The sequence below is a fragment of the Lycium ferocissimum genome, chromosome 10, assembly GCF_029784015.1.
Source record: "Lycium ferocissimum isolate CSIRO_LF1 chromosome 10, AGI_CSIRO_Lferr_CH_V1, whole genome shotgun sequence".
Lineage (NCBI taxonomy): Eukaryota > Viridiplantae > Streptophyta > Magnoliopsida > Solanales > Solanaceae > Lycium > Lycium ferocissimum.
The window spans coordinates 23,258,845-23,281,500 of NC_081351.1; positions in this window are offsets into that span (position 1 = coordinate 23,258,845).

A 22,656-nucleotide genomic window follows, 5' to 3' on the forward strand; every position below is an offset into this window, starting at 1 on the left:
CTTCTTCAACTCTTCAAAGCTTCGCTCACAAGTATCTGACCATTGAAACTTAACCTTTTTCTGAGTCAACTTAGTCAACGGAGCAGAAATAGAGGAAAATCCTTCTTAATAGCCTGCCAGACCCAAGAAACTTCTAATATCAGAAACTGAGGTGGGTCTGGGCCAACTGATTACTGCATCAATCTTCTGAGAATCAACTTTAACACCTTCACCTGAGATCACATGGCCTAAGAAAAACCACTGACTTAAACTCACACTTTGAGAATTTTGCAAAAAGTTCGCGATCTTTAAGAGTCTGCAACACTATTCTGAGATGTTCTGCATGATCAGCCTCACTACGGGAATACACCAGAATATCATCAATGAAGACAATGACGAATAAATTAAGGTAAGGCTTGAAGACCCTGTTCATAAGATCCATAAAAGCAGCTGGCGCATTTGTCAATCCAAATGACATAATAAAAAATTCAAAATGGCCATAACGGGTTCTGAAAGCGGTCTTCGGAATATCGACTTCCTTAACCTTTAATTAATGGTAGCCTGATCTGAGGTCAATCTTGGAATAACATTGGGCACCCTGAAGTTAGTCAAATAAGTCATCTATTCTGGGAAGAGGGTACCTGTTCTTAATGGTGACTTTATTCAACTGGCGGTAGTCAATGCAGATGCGTAAGGAATCATCCTTCTTTCGAACAAACAAAACTGGCGCACCCCAAGATGAAACACTGGGCCTAATAAACCCCTTATCAAGAAGATCTTTCAACTGGGCCTTTAACTCTTTTAACTCCGTTGAAGCCATTTTGTATGGCAGAATAGATATCGGCTTAGTGCCGGGAAGTAGATCAATTCCAAAATCAATCTCCTTGTCAGGAGGGACTCCTGGAAGATCTTCGAAAAATACCTCTGGAAACTCATTTACAATTGGGACAGATTGGAGAGTTGGAGTATGGGCATCTGAATCCTTGACTCGAACTAAGTGGTAGATATAACCCTTGGAGATCATTTTTCTGGCTCTTAGTTAAGAAATAAATCCATCCTGGGTACTACTGAGTACTCTCCCATTCTATGACTGGCTCATTAGGTAACTCGAATCTTACGATTTTGGTTCTATAACATACCGTGGCATAACATGAAGCTAACTAGTCCATACCCATGATCACATCAAAGTCTACCATTTCTAATTCTGCTAAGTCAGCTATGGTCCTGCAGTGATAAACTAAAACTGGGAAACCCCTATAAATATGCCTAGCTATAACTGACTCACCCACTGGGGTAGACACCTCAAAAGGTTCATGCAATTTCTCTGGTTCAATCCCAATTTTCTTAGCAATAAATGGGGTTACATAAGATAAGGTGGATCCTGGGTCAATAAGGGCATATACGTCAAAAGTGAAAACTATTAATGTACCTGTGACAACATCTGTATGAGCTTCTGTATCCTGACGACCTGTCAACGAATACAAACGGTTTCGTCCTCCGCCTGCGTTTCCAGACTTAGATGCATTGTGCCCCTACTGGGATCGATTATTACGAGGGACTGCTGAATTCGTGAACTACGCCACATAACTTCGGGTACCCTGTCTAGCTGATGGACAATCTCTTTGAATGTGGCTCTTCTGGCCGCATCCATAGTATGCATCTGTACCTATACGACACTCACTTAAGTGTCTCTTGCTACACTTTCTACAAGCTAGAATAGTATTGGCTGACTGAACCACACTAGCTTGAGAATAAGAACTCGATGGTTTGAAGTTCTGCTTCTTGTCATTTTGGAACTTAGGGACTGGGGCACTTGCTGTGTATGGAGCAGGTCCTGCTGACTTATTCTTAAAGAACTGCCTACCTCCTCCCTGACTAAAGTTACCTGAAGATTTAGCCCTCCTGTTGAATTCTTTATCCTTCTGTTTTTGTAGAGCTTCCTCTTCCTTCAGTTCAGCTTCATTACCTTACACAAATGCCAAGATCTTAGAGATAGTCATCTTATCATTCTAAGCAGCAGTCTTGGCATCTCTGTACAATTCGGGTTTCAACCCCAGTACAAATCTTCTAACTGTACAACGACATAAATTTGATATAGTACTCTTGAACGGGCAAGCTACCCTACCTCAACCTCTCAAATTCCATAGCCTTTGCTTCTCAAACCTCACTAGGCATGAAGTGGTCAAGGAAAGCGTCGACAAACTCGTCCCAAGTAGCAGAAGGTGCATTCTCCCCTCGAGATTATTTTCATGTCTCATACCAAATATGAGCAACATCCTGCAGCTAAAAAACACCAAACTCTGCTACCTCTGTCTCAGTGACATGCATAATACGAAACACTTTCGGCAGCCCATTAATATAGTTCTGCGGATCGTCCTCAGCCTTCGTCCCTGTGAATGTTGGAGGTTTCATCCGCAAAAATTCCTGAGTTCTCAAACTGTTTGACCCACTACTAGCACCTGAGCTAGGGCAGATTCTTGTCGTTGCGCCCGATTGGTAACAATCTGGGTAAGCAGTTGGATAGCTCCTCTAACATCCATGTCCGAAGTGTTAGGAGGTGTAGCGGTAGGAGCAGTTGGGACTGCTGGTTCTAAAGCAGTTGTCTGGGTCAGAATGTTTTCTTCTTGAGCCGCCTCCGTAGTAGCCCTCCGGCTAGTAGTTGTAGTCTTCCTGGTGTATTTCCTTTTTATAGGTATTTTCTAAAATACGTAATTCACACGAGTTAGAAGAATTCCTGAAGTACTGCTCTAACTGTACGATCTAGAGTATGAAAGAAGTGAAACAATCCTAAATGTCTTAATGATCAACTATTTATATGTATGGGGCCCTCACACATATAAAAGTGACCCCACTGGACACGATTTCATAGACTCCTAAAGACACTTGAACCTAGGCTCTGATACCAAGCTTTATCATGCCCTGAACCATAGCCTGGGCGTAACACGGCACTCGGTGCCCTACTGCATGTGACCGAGCGAACCACATGGTTTGCTGAATCATCATGAGGCATACATGAGCGGAAAATATAACATAAATATGATGAGCTTTTATAAAACATAAGAATCATAACATTAATAAAATACTGATTTAAAACATCTATGCGGAGATATCATAAATGAGCCAAAATGGCTACCCGACTCTGAACATCTGACATGACAGGTCAGACTAGTCTAGTCTATGAAACGTACTCGCTGGGATAAGGACCTTAGCATACCTTTAAATGCATATCTTATAATGAAAATAATAAATAATAAATATCTAAGCCCCGAAAAAGATGGGGCTCACCAACAAGCTGATAAGTGCGAAGTCCTACTAGGCAGATGCGTTGTCCTGTAAATCAGTACCTGCATCATGAAATGCAGGGCCCCGGGTAATAAAAGGGACGTCAGCACATTGAATGTACTGGTATGTAAAGCAACTGAATGAAATAACATGGGACATGAGAATAACATAATAGAGACTGAACTGAAGTATGATCATGAACATGAGTACATATACATATATAACATGTGTAAAGTATCGTGAATAGGGAGAGCAGTAAATATAACCGACAAGATGCAGTGCCGGTACCTGTCCTACCGTAGCGGAACACTCATACCTTGCCAGGGACATGAGATTTAATAATATTATGAAAGGATCCAATCATTATGAGAGATCTTCCTAAGCATGGGTGGAGCGATCCTCATCCTACGGTGGCTATATAGTTTTAGGCTGTTTGAAGCCTTCTGGGTAATTAATGCAACTCCCAAAACATGAACATGGAAAATAAGTGGCACTTGCTGCCCATGGCTTTTCATGAATCATAACTTGCGTGTACATAGATATCATTCGTATTATTCTTCCATGAACCTATAAAACATATATAGCTTTTCTTGAAAATATCATAATAGTTCATAAACTAGCATTTAAGAACCCATGAAATGCAAAGTATGAGTTTTCATGGATTACGAACAGATTCTCAATAATCATAATGATGTATCAAGACCACAATGAAGAATTTATAACAATTTAATACATAATATAACATGGGGTATGGACCTAGGGCTATCATGAACATGGTTAAAAACCCTAATTTTCGTAAAGCTTCACACTTTATGGAAGAAGAAGCGTGGGGAAAAACAATGATATTCCCACACGTAGATAGCAACCCTACATACATGGTAATGCTCCAAGCTTGAAGTAAAATCTGAACTTGGAAGAAGAATTCTAATCGTTGGTCTTGGATTCCTTTAGGTGGGTTTTCTTGAAAACCCTATGTTAAGAACATGAAATTCCTACTTAGAATTCATGGGTAATTGATGAAATTCACTTAGGATGGTCTTAAGGAGCTTACCTTGATGCTTGGAGAAGTTGAGAGGAGGGAACTTTCGTATCAGGGCTTGAGAGGAATGGGACTTATGAAATAAAAACTGAATTCCCATGCATCTTTTAAATTGTTCCAGTCGTAGCACTGTTACGGATCGTGTTACAGTCCATAACACTCGACCGTAACGTGTGCCAAAATTCCAGTGAGGTTCTGATTTTTGAGGTTAGGTTATGGTGACCTGTTACGGGCCGTAACACTTGTTACGACCCGTAACGATGAACCGTCCTTTGGTCCAAGTTACGAGACGGTGATTTTTCAAGCCATACCCATTACGGTATGACTGACGGTCCGTAACACACGTTACGGTCCGTCCCTTGTAGCGTAATGCGGTGTTTTATGAACTGAAACATATTTTTGATTCCAACACTATCCTTCTTGGGTTTTTAACCTCCTGAGTCATGAATATGGTTTAGTACGGACTTTACGAGGTGTTACACACTCGTCCCTTTATAATGGTCATGCTACAGTAGCTGCTCGGGGGTAAATTCCGTACGTATGGCCCCGCTGTCGTAAGACGCGGTTGGGCGCGTGATCCTCAACTATGTCCATATGTATTAACGGACACCGCGACCTCCACGAGGGCTCACCGGCCCTACACAACGCCTGTAGCTGATCCAAAATCTAATCATACGGCGTCCATATAAAAGCCTGTAAAAATAATTGAATTAGTTAAAAATAAAAGACTAAAATAGTAAAAAAAAAAAAAAAAATTAAAAAATAACATACTAATGTTAAATAAAAAAACTTACCGTGTCCGACATCATACGATCCTACTGATCCCTGAAGGGAGAATACTGTGGTGCGTATTCACATCTCGGATAATGCCTCCCCTCATCCATCTCCGCGCGTATGGCATCGCCTCATCAATATAGTCGAGCGGAGAGTCAGTAGCTATGGGCTGAAAAGGTCTCATCCTAATCCACAACCATATCTGAAAGGGTAATTAAAAAATATTTTATTAGTCATCGTTTCAAAAAGCTATATTTAGAATAAAATTACACACACTTAAATATAGTACCTGGAGGAGCGGGCAAAATGCAGCGACATCGGTCTTCACCCCCATAGGTGCTCGATAGAATCCGTGATAAATGAAAGCCAGAATAGCAGCGCCCCAACTGTAACATCCCAACTTGCCCACATGCTCCAGAAACGGCAAATACCTCAAGCTCACATGGGAACCCGATGTGTTCGGGAACAGAATACCCCCGAATATGACAAAGGTACAGACGATCACGTTAGTCAACATCAACCTGAGGTGTGTCTTTGTAAGCATGTCTACGAGGCGCAAGTGAGTGAAGAGGGAATGCATCGACAGTCGACTCTATCCCCATATATCACCCGGCTGCGGCTCGAAAGCAGTGAGTCTAGTCAAATCCTGTCGATACGACGACATCTGCTGAGGCTCTTCAATATACAAAGCGCATCTATATACCTGGAGATCGTAAATGACCTTGACATTCTGAAGGAAGATGGTGGCCTCACCAGTGCGGAGATGAAATTTATGGGTCTCCGGTCGCCATCGCTTAATCATGGCCGTCACAAGAGCCCTGTCATGTTGTACGCGACCAGCAGCGATGCATCGGTAGATACCGCCCTGATATAGTATCTCTAAGACGCGAGGATGTGGTGGCCAAGCTACTAAAATTTCCCATGTTTGTTCCATAAACCTAGGACAGACCATGCGGGTGGGATCTATATCTGAATCCCATACTAGCTGGGACCTATGCTGCTGCTGTAAATAAAGTGCCTATGGCTCAAAGGGCCCCGGATGAAGGGAGGCGGGATCCATGGAGGTGTCCTATCTGTTTTACGCATTTTTAATTAATTATTAGCATGTAATATTAATTATGTAATCTTTTATCGAAAAATTATACTAAGGATGTCCAATCCTAAACTAAAGATGTTCAGACCTAAACTAAGGATGTTCAATTATACTAACTAACTAAGACTTTAACGGGAAATTATATTAACTATCTAAATTTGAGAATTAATAATTGTTAATTAATTATTATACTAATCACAATTAACTTACTAATATTATATTAATGTTATTTTAAAACTTCAACTAAGGATGTTCAAACCTAACCTAAGGATTAAATAGAGTTAACTAACAAATATTATCTTAAGGATATTAAGGTTTAACTAAGGATGTTCAATTATACTAACTAACTAAGACTTTAACGGGAAATTATATTAACTATCTAAATTTGCGAATTAATAATTTTAATTAATTATTATACTAACTACAATTAACTAACTAATATTACATTAATGCTATTTTAAATCTTAAACTAAGGATGTTCAAACCTAACCTAAGGATTAAATACGATTAACTAACAAATATTATCTTAAGGATATTAAAGTTTAACTAAGGATATTCAATCCTAAATTAACAAATATTTCATAAATAAAAATATAAAGATTAATAATTCATTATCATACAATTAACAATTAGCTAGCAAATAATTAACAAATAAACAAATAATTAATGAAACTATTAACAAATATTTAATAACTAATTAATAAATAATTAGCTAATCCACAATTAAGAAATACGAAATAAATAATCAACAAATAAACAATTACCTAACAAACAATTAACAATTAATTAATTTAAAAAATTTAAAAAAAAATGAAAAAAAATCAGGCAGTGGACTGCCCATTTGTGCACAAAAAAAGTGTGCAATATTTTTTTTCGTAATCCGCAATTATTACACAACAATCAGGCTTAGGATAGTAATATATTTGACAATGTAATACAAAATTCATAGTGAAATACCTAGATTGAAGGTGGTTTTTTGTTTTTGAAATCGAGTTCTACGCCGCTTTATTCCGAAATCAAAGATTTGAAACTTATTCCTTGCCTTGAATATACCAATAATATTGACTTTCGGGGTTAAAAAATTACACGAAAAGAATGTTTTTGAATGGGGGGGACCATGCGTTTTTGGTTGAAATTGGCGTTTTTTTTTTTTTTTTTGAAAAGCTTAGGGGGACCGTCGGGTGGGGAAGACGAGGGTCCCTGTTTTTATACCCCTATTGCGCACTAAATTAATACAGAATGATAGGCAAAGTGTAAATTTACACTTTGGTCCGATCTTCTTGCACTAATTTAGTGTGCAAAAGGTATTTTTACACTTTTTGACACTTTTTGGGTTATTTAAGTTGCGGACTCTGTATGGAGCCTCTACAAAGTCACGAATGAATAGACAAAAGAACGAAAATGCAACAATGTGACCCACGATCTCACAGTGGGCTCACCAAAAGGGCCAAGACTGCATTCATTTTTTCATTCGCTTAAAAAAGTGACCGAAAATATCTCGAGGTTTTTTTGAAACCGCGCTCAATAAAATAAAATTCCCAAGGCAACGCTTAACGAAATTTCTGCCTGCCTTATAAGGCAAAATTTAGTTATGTCTTATAAGGTAGACTTTTAAGGCACATTCTGTCTTAAGGTAAAAATTTATCTTGCGAAATTTTGGAAGAAAGTTTTTTTTTTTTTGCTCTGCTGGAATTCTACCCGAATAAAGGCAACCGTGCAAATTGTCCTTTGTTGAACAAGGCCACAATTGATAACACGCAGCCGCAAGTCCATTACTGCAATTGCGACTCGCAATCTTCAGGCAGCCAATTTTGCAATGGGGATTTGGCACTGTGTACATTTTGGTACATGAAATTGGCATATATTACCCAAGTTTTAAGAATGTGGCATAAGATGGCCCATTTCCACGTTTTGGGTTAAAAAAATTGGCATATATGACCCATAAAGTGCTGAGTAAAAATAGGGATTTTGTACATTCTCTCTTCTAGAAGGTTAAATTTTTGTATACGTATACTTGTTCTCTTTCCTATATTTCTCTAACTTCTTCCCCAAAATTCTCTCCATTGGAACTCTAGAATGATTAATATTCTTTAAATTCTTCATTAGAGGGTTATTTGTACTTGGGTTTGTTGTTTTTAAGAAAATAATTGAATTTTTAATTGGGTATATGTATTTTGGTTTTTGAATAATAAATTATACTATTATTCAGAAATCTCTCTCCCTTAACTATATATGTGTAGATGTTTGAAAATCTCATTTGGGTTTTAATTGCAACTTTATTTTCGATACATCTATTGTATTCACTTGTTGGTTTGTTGATTAAGATGAATACAACTTAATGTATACACATGTTTTTTTTATTTTCAATTTGGTTTTTGTATACATATATTGTATACACTTGCTGGTTTGTCGAACGAATTGTACCTAAAGTATACATATATTGATCGAGATGTATACACATGTTTTTATATTTTTTCAACTTGGTTTTTGTATACATATATTGTTAATTGTATACATATATTGTATACACTTGCTGGTTTGTTGTATGTGTTGTATACACCTAGTGTATACATAAATTGATATACATTTGTTTGCATTAGTATCTATATAATTTTGCACTGGTATGCATACTAAATATGTGGTTTGAATTTATTATTTTTCAATTTTTCTTGTATTTCACTGGATTATTATAGTTATACATATGGAAAATATGTTTACTAAGAGGTATGATAGTTTGAAGGAGATCATCCTTTTGCCTTTATAGACCCACTTAACAAGTACAGTTTTAATTATACGAATATGATAGAAGATATGGTGATATTTGTATCCATAATTTTAGGGATATCTAGTAAATGAATAAATGAGAAATGGAATCCCTAGTTTTAGTGATATTCAACGTGGATTAAGAGAAATAATTAATGAGATTCCTAATTTTGCTCCACATCCCTATTATTAAGCCACGTCTTTAGTTGATTGGCTATATAATGTCAATTATTTTAGGCCTAAAACATGCTGACATGTTTTGGGTTAAAAATATGCCAATTCTATGTATTACTTGTATTAAAATGTCAATTTCTCTTTTGCAATACCAATTAAGGCCCTTAGGGCATTTCTGTAATTGTACTAAATAGCTAAGTTGGTGTTATTTTCATTTGCTTGTTTTGGTTATTATGTTGAGCAAGCTCTTTGAGAGTACTTGTGGATGGATAAATTGCATTGTTGCTTGATGACTGTTATCAAGGAGGATTTCAAGGGTAATATCCTCCCCCTCGATAAAGTTACTTCCTATAGATAATACGGAAAAGGGTCAAATATACCCCTGTACTATCAGAAAAGGGCTAAATATACTCTTCATTATATTTTGGGATCAAATATACTCCTGTCGTTATATTTTGAGTTTAAATATACCCCTAACACCCCTAGCATTATATTTTGGCACAAATATACCCTTAAACTTAACGGAATGACACGTGTCAAGCCTGGAACAAAAATACTCATACCCAATTAATTTAACGCGGCCCAAATGATTTTAACCCCACCCAATCCCCTTAAAATGAAACAGCGACAACTTAAGAAGGAGGTGTTGTTCCTGGTGTAATTTTCCATCTGCCTAGGATCAAGGAAATATTTCATTTTCAACAACAAACAGAAAATCAACTATTACTACTAAAGGTATTTGAATTCTCACCACATTTGCTGACTCTGCCAAAACATTATAACTGAAATTCATTCTTATACCAAAGGGTGTTCTGGTCAATCTGAGTACAAAAAATTTGAAATCATTGAAACCTTAAAATTTAAAAGAAATATCTTCAATGCAACCAATTCAACAACTCCAAACACAGCCTAAACAAACAGAGACAAAAAGGATTTTGTTGATGTGCGATTTGAGTTTTCGGCAAAGAAACCGTCGAAAACAAGAAGTGAGATGATGGGGAGGTTGAGTAGGGGGTGGATTGTGGAGGGGGTATACTGTTTAATTTGGGGGGTTGGGTCAGGTTAAATTAATCGGAAAAGGGTTAAATATACCCTTTTACTATAGGAAAAGGGTCAAATATACTCCTCATTATACTTTGAGTTTAAATATACCCCTACCGTTATATTTTGAGTACAAATATAGCCTTCCACCATTAAAACTGATCAAGATGGACATCCAATCCTACGTGTCACTTTCATATGATGAGGTGAATGCCACGTGGCATGCCACCTCAGCACCCCTAACTCATTTCACCCCTCCCCTCCATTTTTTTCCACCACCAAAATTTATTCCCCTCCACCACCATGTTACCGCAACTAATGTCAGCGTGCTGTACAAGAATAGACTTGACAGATCCGACAGACGAAAGGAGGCTAATCTAGACGGAGAATTTGAGCCCCTAGAACATCGGATATTGATCTGTAACACCTCTGCCGGCACCGGCGTCGGTGTTATTCTCCTTGTTTGAATCGATGGGGTCTCTCGCCGTAACACTAGCATCTCCGCTCCCCATACTTATACTCCTCCCTTATGTAATTTGGGAGGTGTATTGGTATAAATTCAATTGAATCGAAGCCCTTATCTGGGAAAATTTACACAATTCAAAGGAAGCAAGATTAAAAGAGGGACACAAACAGAGAGATGAAAGAGCTTTTAATTTATTTATTCTGGTAAAAAATCATTCTGCACCTAAGCTAATAATGGACTTCTCCAGAACTCTTTCTGCGAGAGTCCGGCACTTTTGTAACCCAGAAAAAAAAAATTGAAATCAAACTAACCCATTAAAAAAAAAAAAAAAAAAAAAACGAACCAAACTAGGCTTCACGCATAGAGACCAAACTGTAACTTTTTAAGTTTGGTCCTTTCCTTTTACAGATTCTGTGCGTGAAACTCTTGCCTAAAAACCCGACCCAACCTTTATTCTTTCTCTTCTCTTTCATTTTCTCCATCTTCACCCTTTCAACACACTTTTGCACTTCCAAAAATATGTCTCAAAGTTTTGAAACTTCAATGTTCGTTATACAACCCGATATTTGCGAATGCAGTTATTACTGTAAACTAAAAACATCAAAGACCCAAGATAATCCGGGTCGCCATTTTTGGGGTTGTAAAGTGCCCGAAGTAAGTGTTTTTACATTTTTTAGTGTTCTTTTTTCACGTTATCCATATATTTTACTTTAAAAAACTGATTTTCTTGTAATGTTTATAGGATATGGGTGGTTGCAAATACTTTCGGTGGGAAGATAGCATTCACGTGGATAAAATGGTGGCGGCGAAGTTTAAAAATCCAGTTTTGGATAGAGATACCGCGACTTCACGTATCTCTAGAGATACCGCTAAGTTGGACTTGAAATTTAAGCTTGTGGAAGCTGAAGAAAAAATTGAAGGTTTGGAGGTGTTGATCACCGATTCCGGAAAAAAATGAAATTTCTTTGAAGGCTAAACTTAGAGAGGCTCAACATGAGAAAATAGCTTTTGAAAGAAAAACTTAAATTGTGGAAGATTATTTGTGCTATGTTGTTGTTGTTCATTATTTATATGTATTTTGTTTATTAAGTTTAATATTTCTATGGATTATGTTTTTTACTAGTTGTACCTTTTCCCCTATAATGTAATCTGCACCCTTTATGTACTAATTTAGTTGTGCTTCTTTGTTAAATTGTCAATTAATAATAGACTTTAACAATAAAGAAAATTAAAAACATGCCAAACTAATTCAAATTGATGACTTCATCATAAAATAAAAATACAAATTAACAGCCTTAGTCCGAAACTTAAATGACCCATAATCTAAGACAGTAAGCCTAAATAGATCCTAATCATGATCAGAATAGAAGTCCTCGATATCGTCCTCAGAACGATAATGGCGGTCTCTTAACACACATCTTTTTTCAGGAAATGTTAGTTCTCTACCGGTTGATGATGCTTGTTCTTGACTTCAACTTTAGCATGTAAAATCTACAACGTCTTGCCGACATTCTGTTGTTTTCTTTTCTAATCCTTTGTACGGCCATCTCGGAAGTTGCTGGACCTACTCGAGGCATGGTTAGTGAGTACCTTGTTGGGATTGGAGCGTTGAGATTTTCCAAGTCACGAACAAGACGTTTTGATTCGGCAATCCGATGTGACCATTCTCGGCGTAAACCGCAATAATATTCCCGCGGATCTGAATATTTCACCTTTGTAGAAATCATCATTACGCTCTATAAGAAGGTGCGGATTTAGCTCGTCTAGCTTGAAATCACTGGTATCACTCGAAAAACTGCTATGATTTGGTTCTTTTGGAAGGAGTAAAGACCAAGCTGAGTTTCTACTACTCGACATTGAATATGGTGTAGTCTAATAACAAAAGAAAGGGATAATTATATAGTTACAAACCCCCAAGTACCCTCGAGGGGGGGGGGGGGGGGGTCTTTATGACCCTACCTACTTACCTTATTATAAGAAAAATATTAATCTTCATCGGACATTTCACAGTCCGAATCCCACTTGGATCTAAATCTTGTGCTACCATGTATACTATATTCTACCCTATGGTAACGTATTTGTATCCGATTGTTCTCTTCGCGAAAACGATTAAGAGCAAAATTAAACTCTTGTGGAGTTAGCGAGGCATTGACATAGCACGTTTTTTTGGGCGTTTAAGCTCTCGAAGCTAACTTTTGCTCAGGTGCTTGACCTCCCTAACACGCCAATTCCACTCCTCTCTCATTGTTTTATTGTATTCTTGATTGAATTTTTTTAGGATTATCGAGTAATGAAAATCATCATCATCTAGTTCCCATGTCCTACCCATTGCTTCAAATATTTTCTTTGTGGGTAAAACATGTAATAGAATCAAGATTTTCAAATTGGTTGTAGAATGTCATGATAACTCGTTTTAAAGTGAATACTAGTTGTTTGTCAATCATGTTATATATAGTACAACATTTTTTGACCGTTTATTTGAATTAAATTCATATTACACAATGTTCTTGTGCGCAATAGGACATAATTTGACAACACATCATGCATGCCAATTTCAGCTTTTTTATGACACTTAAAGGACCGATTGGACAACACAATGCTGAATTTTTGATCGTTTATTTGAATTAAATTCATATTACGCAATGTTCTTGTGCACAATAGGACATGATTTGACAACACATCATGCATACCAATTTTGCTTTTTTTTATGACACCTAAAGGACCGATTGGACAACACAATGCTGAATTTTTTCCGTTTATTTGAATTAAATTCATATTACGCAATGTTCTTGTGCGCAATAGGGGTGAATATGAATCTATTTAAGAAGAATGTTGGACGAGGTAAAAACTCATCCATTTCATAAGTTTAAGTCTCTTAAGTCATTCAAAAAAAACTATCTTAAGTTATACAAAAAATGGCTCAAGATATTCGACCAGTTAAGGTTTCAATACATTGGGATGGTATTATCCTTGATGACAATAGTACAGTTCGTTACAATAAAAGACCAAACGTTCATGTTAAATGTCCACTTGAAATGTCTTATGAATCACTAGCCACTTACATATGTGAAAAAATGAAGATTAGTCCAAATGAGTATGAAATCTCTATAACAGCCAGATAGATATCCACAATCAGTTTCCAATGGTCTAGTGCTTTATGGTAGGCATTATATCAATGATGATGATTCTTTAAGGGATTATTTGAATGCGCCAGAAGAATTAAAACATTTAGTCGCCCTTAATGTTCTAGAGATGTATGTTGAAAATATACCCAGAGAGGTCCCGCAACAACAGCCCAGTCAAGCTAACAAGTATGGGGATTTAAGTTTTTACGAGGGTATTTTGAGTGGCTAGGTGCCGCTGAAAAATCTTATCCAACAATTTGATCAAACTTGGTAAATATGCATTCTTATGTTATTATTTTGTGCAGTAGCACGTGTTTATTGATAAATAACCATTTTTAAATCTTTGTAGGGGTTATAGACCTGATACGAGTAATATTGGACAGTCATCTCAATTTAGTGGAGCAAGTCATTATTATCAGAACTCTCGGTCATTGGAGCGGATTATTACAATAATTCTCGGTTCGGTGGCCGATTATTATAATAATTCCCGGTTCGGTGCGGTGATTATTATCAAAACTCGGTGGTACCAATTGTGATGAAGGTAGTCTCTCGGTTTGGTGGAGTTGATCATTCTCCACCACCATGCTCGTAATCAGTATGTGTAGGTTCATCACCTAGATGCTAAATATATATATTTGTGAATTTGGAATTTAACATATGCTTTTTATCGTGTAGGAGGAGGCCTTTCTTAGATGGCGCTGATTGTCCAAGTTATATGGATACATCAGAGAGTGATGGCGATGAACCAGCTAATAATGCAAAGGTAACCGATGATGAATATAGTGAAGGGGATGAAGATACGCATTGTAGTCCCCAAAACCAACTAGAACCAACTCAACACCACGTACCACCTCCGATGGCCGAAAACTCGATTCGACAAGACTCAATGCAATGGCATTCGACTATATTCCATATCTTGTGGTCTCCAAGGTCGTGAGGATGTATTTGTCTTCACAAGAGATGATTATCAAAGTCACCAAAAAACGTGGATTGAACCAAAAAATCCCATGACTGATCAATGCGTCATTGCAAAGGGAATGCAATTCACATCAAAAAAGATATTGCAACGGGTGCATCGAATGTATGTGTACGGGGTATGAGGGAGTTTAAGGTTTATGACTCAAACAGAGATCGGTATGGAGGCTGATTTGTAGGCGACATACTCGAGGTTTGTCGGTGGTTGCTTCGGGGAATTGCTAAGCCGGATGATTTGTCCGCGGGAAATCACAAAATTCCACCCGAAGCACGGTTGTGATATTATGGGAAAAAGTCGAAGCGAGATCATTGTAATCTAGACAAACATGATTGCTCATGTGTGACTAAACACATTGAGGAAACTCGAGGTAATTTATCGACCGTTTACATTATATATCTTATAGCAATTAAAATATCATTGCTAAATGTTGTTTGTTTAAACTTATGCAGGATGCCTATCAAAACTTGTATTGGCATGGTCCACTCAAAATATGGTAAAATGATAAGCAAGAGAAAGGGATTTCTCGGGCGTCGATGTGCTTTTGAAACGATCTTTGGAACTTGGAATCCTCTTTTCGGGCGTTAGGGGTATATAAGCGGCCTCAACTTGCTAATCCCGCACCATTGTACGGTGGCGGCTTTTAGAGAGAGCGAGAATTTTCGACTTCGCCTTTTGGGCATTCAAACCAAGTATTGATGGTTTTGCTCGCAAGAAATGTGATATCGATAGATGGGACTCATGTGTATATGGCCGATATGACATTAAGCTCTAATCAGAGTAGGTATGGATGCCAATGGGTCAATATTCCCTCTTGCTTTCGCAATTGCCGCCCAACGAGAGCAACGAGACATGGGGGATGTTCTTGACATCTACAAACTCATGTTATTAAGGGTCGTCGGGGCATATGTGTCCTATCGGATCGTCATAAAGGCATATTGCACAATATGCGTACTCGGAAGGTGGCGACTCTCCACATGCTTACCATCGATATTGCTTAAGGCACTTAAAGGCTAATTTGTAAACAAAGTTTGGAAATGGCAACGTAAACAAATTGATGTGGGGGCGCGATGCAACATCAACAAAGAAAATGAAAGTAAAAATGGAGCGCTAACGGGAGTGAGTGAAGAGGCATATGTTTGGTTGATGAAATTAGAAGTTTAAAAATGGACTCTTTATGCTTTGATGGAGGAAGGAGACGGGGCATGCTCACGACGAACAACTCGGAGTCTTTTCAATGGACTCCTCAAATACGCTCGAGGGACTACTGTCAACACAATGGTAAGACTAACTTTCGGGGCGGTCATGGAGCGATTTGCAGATAGGACAAGGCAGGCCATAGCTATATTAGCCGACGAAGGAACATGGATGCCAAAGCCCTACAAAAAAATGGAGCACTATAGAAGAAAGGCAGAGGGTCACCAAATGACCGAGGATGACGTCGTTCAACGAGTGTATGAAGTTAGAACGGGTTATTGCGGCACGGCAAAGCGAGGAAACAAACATATCGTTATTGAGCGTACACAATCATGCACGAGGTGGTAAGTGGCAAACGTACCACATGCCATGTTCTCGTGCGTCGGGTGCTTTGAGAGAATGGCCAGAAATGTAAATGATTATGTGGCTGAGGAATATAAGGTCGTAAAATACCTTAAAGCATATTCGGGCCAATTCCGTCCCCTTGGTGATCAAGCTTATTAGCCAGCCGCGCCGTTTTCTATGATTGCGAACAAGAACTATATCCGTAAATTGGGAAAAAACAAGCTAACCCGTTATCACAATCAAATGGATGTTAGCGAAAAGACTTACTCTCGCAAGTGCTCGACATGTAAACAATTTGGGCATAATAAGCGTTCATGTGGGCAAAACTCTCGTGGTGGCAGCACATCTGGAAGTAGAAGAGTGTCGAGAACTTGATTTTTTTTTTAAGTCTATTGTAATTTAATGATGTATTTCGTTGCTAATGGAATAAAATATTTTTCAATTATTATGAACCTCTCGTATTGGATGAATTATTTTTAAATATTATATTTATTTTTGCACATTCAAAAGTGCGGATTACTACAATACAATAACAAAATAAAAAAGACATAAAAGAATCCGCACCCTATAAAATATGACACTTAAACCTAAATATAACAAGTTTTCAAACGTACTTCGAAGCACTTTACAACCCCTAAAACGACAATCAAAATGTATATGTATACTTGATGTAATGAGCCGATATTATTCCACACTAAAAAAAATATTAAGTTCTATATAAAATATTTATATTCGGTGTTTGAAAACGTGACTAATCTTCGGTCAAAGTACGTAAAAAACCTTAATTTTTGAGAAAGAGAAGAGAAAGAATAAAGGTTGGGTCGGGTTTTTAGGCAACGGTTTCACGCGCAGATTGGACCGAACTTAAAAAGTTACAGTTTAGTCCTTTCACGCACAGATTCTGTGCGTGAAGCCTAGTTTGGTTCTTTTTGTTTTTAATAGGTTAGTTTGGTTCCAAATTTTTTTTTGGGGTTATAAAAGTGCCGGACTCCTTTCTGCGCATACAAGAGTTCTTGCAAAAGGAGAGGAATACTTGCAATTAGGGGTGTCAAATTTGGGCCAAAAGGCGATGGCCCGCCTAATCTGCTCAAAATTTTATGGTTTGGGCTCAAGATATTTTCATATTGGGCTTTAGTACAATCCAACATAGTCTATTTAAAGTGATCTCCAACTTAGCCCAATTCTAGCCCACTTTTAAGATTTACTTAAATTTGAATTTATTGCTTGAGATTTACTTTATTTTTTTTTTATGTATATATTTTTCTTGTATCATGTATCTTATAAGTTTGTGGTATGTTTAATATGAAGGGAAATATTTTTCTCGAAAATATGTTTAATATGAAGGGAAATATTTTTAACGAAAAGTGTTTTCCTCAAAAATATTTACCACGGAAAATGTTTTGCTCAAAAAAATTTTTCACGAAAGATCCGCGAAAATATGTTTTGCAAAAAATGTTTTTCTAGAAAATAGACCCTTAAAAAAAAAACTGGGTCAAGTTGGGCGGGTCATGACCCAGCCCATTTTTAGCCCATTTCAACCCAAGTAACTCTTGGGCCAACGTTAGCCCAACCCACTTACTGCCTCAGCCCATTTTGATTGGGCCAATATCAGCCCAACCCGCCCATTTGACACCCCTACATGCAATGATCCATGTTTTAAGAAGATACTCCCTTCATCCCGATACAGCAACCTATTCTAACTAGCACAAGACTTGAAACAAAATGTTTGAATTGATTATTGACGGCAGTAATGGTGGCAATGGTAGTGGAGGGCAGAAATTTTAGTGATGGAGGAACAAATGGAGGGAAAAATGAGTTAGGATGCTGAGGTGGCATGCCACGTGGCATCCACCTCACCAAATGTCAATGCCACGTAAGATTGGAGGTCCACCTTGGTCAACTTTAACGATAGAGGGATATATTTGTACCCAAAGTATAACGATAAGGGTATATTTGGAGCCAAAGTATAACGAGGGGTATATTTGGCCTTTTTCCAGTAGTACAACATTATATTTGGCCCTTTACCGTAAATTAATTGGGGATGAGTATTTTTGTTCTAGGCTTGACATGTGTCATTCCATTAACTTTAAGGGTATATTTGTGTCAAAATATAATGTCAGGGATATATTTGAACTTAAATTATAACGGCAGGGGTATATCTGACCCCAAAGTATAACGAATGATATATTTAGTCCTTTTCCGATAGTACAGGGGTATATTTGACCCTTTTCAGTTCTTTCAAATGCTAATTAATTTGTGTGGGTATTTTTTTTTTCCAAGTGTACATTCAATTACATTGTGGTCTATTGTAACATATCCTTTAATTGTTTTTATTTGCTCCCACGTATTCGGTTATTAGTACTTATTATTAAGTTGATTGTTAACTTCAAAATTTGAGAAGTTCATATTGATGGCATGTGTCGCCTTTGATAAGCTAAATAATATTTTCATTAGGGAGAGTGAAAATACGAGTTGTATCTATTTTTTTTAAATCAAGAATTTGACCCACTAATTTCTCTTCTTCTTCTTCTTCTTCTTCTTCTTCTTCTTCTTCTTCTTCTTTTTTTTTTAAATAAAGCATCTAAAATGCATATTACAAAGAACTATTGTACTCATTACTCAATTTTCTTTCACTATCATATTTCTTAATCATACGTTAGTGACCATACTCTGTAATACATGGACATCCAAATGCGGGTAACCGTTGTGGATAAATTATATGTAGTGGTGGCCATGTTGTAAATGAATTATATTTGATGAATACCTATTTGTACCTACTACTATGTTAGTGCTTATAACATTCAACCTTACCACGATCGACCTCCTAATCTTATGCCTACAAATAGGCTTTATAATTCATATTTAGGATTACTCGGGGAAAAAAAAAAACTAAGAAAAGTCTTTCGATTTACTTTTCTTGTTTACATCTTGTTATATTTGTATACGGTAAAAATCGGATTCATGCTAGACCGGTAAGACCGGGGATCGAGGGTAGGAAAAAACAAGCACGAGCACGAAGACTTTCTTTCGGACCGGAGGTATTGCACCAGAAGTGGTTGATCAGAGGAAAGTAGAGGAAAATCGTTTGGTCCGGTTTATCCGGAGCAAATTTCTCATCACAGCCAGTCCAGTTTCTCCATGACCGAGTTGATCGTGGCCGTTAGTCTTGTTTCTCAATGACCGAGTTGATCGTGGTCGTTAGTCCGGTTAATCAGTTACAAAATTGCCACACGTCAAGACCGTTACGCACGTTGTACCGCCGTACGGGTGTCGACCAAATGCTGACCTAACCTTATCCTTTTAGGGTTTTCTTTATTTTAAAAAGGCTTATGTTGTACGCAAGGCCCATAAGGCAAAACTATAAATAGGGGGCATTTCCCTACTTTTAAGGGTTAGCTTTTTGGAATCTAGAGCATTGTAATAGCAAATCATAATATTATTTCTCTCTTTGGCCGAATCAGTGGAGTATTATTGTTTTTAGCTTACTCTTCTAATATCATTTACTTAATCATCCATAACAACGTATGCAACGAATTTATCCAAGTTATTAACGCATATATTCATATCTACAAACCATTGCACATGAACCCATATATATATTCCACAAAAAACCAAAATAGATTAAAGTTTGCCCACATATCCTATACCTTACTTACAAATTCAATTGATTACCTAAATTCGGGGTAAATAATATTGCTCTTATTTTATATACATAATTTCTTTGCATAGGTGGAGAAATAAAAAAAGAAGATAAAGGAAAGGAAAAACTTTCACCGAATCAAAATAAGACAGTCTAACTAACTAACTGGATTGCAGCTTCTTCAACCTCAATTAAGGGTGTGTTCGGTATGGAGGAAAATGTTTTCCTAAAAAATAGGTGAATTTTCACTTATTTTCTCATGTTCGTTCGGGTAGTGGAAAATAAGTGAATTTCTTACTTATTTTCTCATGTTCGTTTGGTTGATAGAAAACGTTTTCCAGAAAATACTCATCAAGCCTCGCCAACCCATACCCCTGACCCGTAGCCCACCCCGACCACACCCCACTCCGCGCACCCCTACGCCCCCCCTCAAAAAAAAATTCTTTTGATTTTTTTTTTGTTTTTTTGTTTTGCACCCCCCCGCTGACCCTCCAACTCCGGCCCAACCCTATACCCTCCACCCCCACCCACACCACCTCCCCACTCCCGCCCTCGCCCCCACCCCCCTCCATTTTTTATTTATTTTTTGTTTGCGCCCCTACCACTTAGTAACCCGTACACCACCCTTCCCTCACCCCCCCCCGCCCCCCCTCCCATAACATTTTTTTTGAAGTTTTTAATTTTTTTCTAAATTTTCTACACGACCACATCCCCGTCACCCCCTCCCCCCGCTTGCGTGGAACCCATTACACACACACCCCCTCCCCAACCCCAACATTTTTGTTTTGAAGTTTTTATTATTTTTGCGGGTTTCTACACCCCCAGACACCCCCTACCACAAAAAAAAAATCTTTTCACCATACACCCCCACGCCCCCCCCGAATACCCCGTCACCCCTTCCAAAAGTTTTAATTTTTAACCACGCAAACATTCAATTTTTATAATTATCAACTTTTTTTCAATTTTTTTAGAGCGGGGAGGGGGGGGGGTGGCGGGGTGAAAAAAAACAAAACAAATGTCTAAACTTTTTTTTCAAAAAAAATATTTTTTTTGGGGGGCAGGGGGTAGGGTGTGAGGTGGGGTGGGGGTTGGGGTGGGGAGGTGGTAGGGGTGAGGGGGTAGGGGTGCGGGCGTGGGGAAGGGTAGGGTGCGGGTGGGGTGGGGGGTGCAAAAAAAAAAGTTTTGAAAAAAAATAATTTTTGTCTTTGGGTGGGGGGGAGGCGGTGCGGGGTTTGCGTGGGGAGGGTGCAAAAAACCAAAAAAAAGGACAAATTTGTTTTTCAAAAATATTAATTTTTTTTTGCGGGGCGGGGGGGGGGGGGGATAGGGGTGTGGGTGTGGGAAGGGGTAGAGTGCGGGGGGGGGTGGGGTGCAAAAAAAGTCAAAACTTTTTTTTTTTTTAAATAATTTTTTTCCGGGGGGGGGGGTAAGGGTGCGGGGTTTGGGTGGGGGGGGTGCAATAAACCAAAAATAATGGGATTGGGTTGGGTGGTCGTAGGGTGGTTGGTGAATGAACTTGTGAACTTGTTTTCCCTACTTTTATTAGGGAAGTCATTTTTCCCAATTTTGCGGAAAATGTTTTCCAAAATTTTTGACCAAACGAACATGAGAAAATTGGAAAACGTTTTCTGGAAAATGTTTTCCTCCGTACCAAACAGACCCTAAAAGTATTTCAATAAATTGTGTGAGCTGGACTGAAGAAATATATATATGCACATGCCGAAGATTCTTTTCTACGTACCAAATACACCTGACAAAGCAAAGTCTCACATCCATCTACCATCCATATCCACAATATATGGTACACTCACCCATTCTAACGTATGTGTTAACAAAATCCCAGAAGCTAGCCTTTGACTCATTGAATTGATCATCGCAGCTCTTAGTTCAGACCATATATAGTATACAATCTATGTGTAATATGCTCTCACCTCAAAATCGATCCATTGACTCTTTAGCCATTAATCCACCATTGGTGGACTTTCCAGTTTGTTGACCAGTAGGGTCCATCCATCTGCATTTCAGAACTAGCTAGAAGAAGATTTTGCTTTTTCCTATTGTATTTTTCGGATACAACTATAGTCTATTATACATACTGATTTAATTCTCTTACACCACCAACAGAACCATGGAATGAAGAAATTGCTGACATGGAGGATGGACCATATTCCGCACAAATCCAAACTAGTCGGGGCATGCACTAAATTATGAATATCAGATGGTTCCAGAAAAAAAAATCTACAAACTGTTCTCAGACTATTAATGAGAGTTCTCGCGTTCGAGCCATAGAATATATATAGAAATTTCTGAGGGAAGATCATGGATTGTATGCTGCGAAAATCTGGAATTAGCTAGTCGAACAATGAGTTCCAAATATCAGTAGATTGAAGCCATTGATGAGAAAGGTATAAACAGAAAACATAAAAAGCAAAAAGACCATACACCCACACAGAGAGACCATTGACACTAGAAAAACAAATCATTCCACAAGAAAACTCAATTTCTTATCAGAACCTAGCTAATTAGCTAACACATACTCCAACCAGCAAAGCTCTCCGCCAAGACTAACTTATCAATCATCACTTTTTCACCAAACCTGTAAGAAAACCTCAAAACACCTTGAGATTGAGCAGAACCTTTGTGCACAGGGCAAGTCATGATAGCACTGCCTCCATTAGGGTATGCATATTCATAAAGCTCCTTCATAGACATATGCACCTCCCCGATATACCGATCACCGAGCTTCCTCTTGCAATATAACTTTA